The sequence below is a fragment of the Gadus chalcogrammus genome, chromosome 1 (genome assembly GCF_026213295.1).
Source record: "Gadus chalcogrammus isolate NIFS_2021 chromosome 1, NIFS_Gcha_1.0, whole genome shotgun sequence".
Lineage (NCBI taxonomy): Eukaryota > Metazoa > Chordata > Actinopteri > Gadiformes > Gadidae > Gadus > Gadus chalcogrammus.
The window spans coordinates 3,273,253-3,274,469 of record NC_079412.1 but is presented as its reverse complement, the minus strand read 5'-3'; positions in this window follow the sequence as shown (position 1 = coordinate 3,274,469).

The window sequence follows — 1,217 nt, the reverse complement described above, 5'->3', positions numbered from 1 at the left end:
TGGCTGTTGGGGGACAACGGCTATCCGTTGAAGACATGGCTCATGACCCCATTTCTTATGCCAGCAACAGTGCGCAAAATGGCATTCAACAGGAAAGACACACAAACACGCAGTGTAATTGAACGTACTTTCGGGATTCTGAAAATGCGCTTCAGGTGTTTGGATAGGTCAGGTGGTACTTTACAGTATGGTCCTCAAAAAGTCGGAGCATTCTTTGTAGCATGTTGTGTTTTCCACAACATTGCCATGAATCATGGATGTGTCGATGACATTAATGAGGATAGATTAGAGGACTTAATGAGACGTGATGCTGAACTGCATGTGCCGATGCCATTACGTCCAAATGCCCCAGCAGCAGCACGGGAGAGGAGAGCTCATCTGTCAGAGGAGCTGCATCGTATATAGTGAGGTAAGCAAACTAATGACATCTCCGCTCTATTGTTTAGCATTGTACAAATATTACCATGCATTCATAACCTTGTGAGTCAGAGAAAGTGAGCCCAAAACATTGGAATAGAGTATTGTCCTTGAGAAATTTTTTATTCGGCTTGTCCAAATGTTAGGGCGTAAATGAAAAAAAAGAAATACAAAAACGAAAAATGAAAAGTTGCAAAGATTTGAAGGAAAAAATATTTATTTTCTCCCTCCTCTGTAAAGGGCCTTTAACGCGGCCTGCCTCGGCGGGATCCAAACAAATGAGGGTCCGGGAGTGGCGACGCTGGATGTGCTCTGGTGGAGAAGGTGGACGGAGATGGAATGGGGGGAGGAAGGGCACAACATGGGGAGGAAGGGCACAAACAGGGGTAGAAGGGGCACACAGGGGGGGGGGAAGAGGGCACAAACAGTGGGAAGGAAGGGGCACAACAGGGGAGGAAGGGGCACAACAGGGGGAGGAAGGGGCACAACAGGGGGAGGAGGGGCACAACAGTGGGAGGAAGGGGCACAACAGGGGGAAGGACACAACAGGGGGGATGAAGGGGCACAACAGGGGGAGGAAGGGGCACAACAGGGAGGAAAGGGACACAACAGGGGGAGGAGGTGGGTCGTTTGGGGGCCATGCACGTTCCATTGGCTGTCGCAATCCGGTCCAAAACTTGAGGCGATGCGCCCGAGAGGCCGCAGGCAACAGCGCCACCCGGTCCAGACGGGTGTTTGTGTTTCGCCGCATCCCGGCCAGCTCCCGCTCCAGCATGTCGAACCCCGGTTTGCTGGAGGCT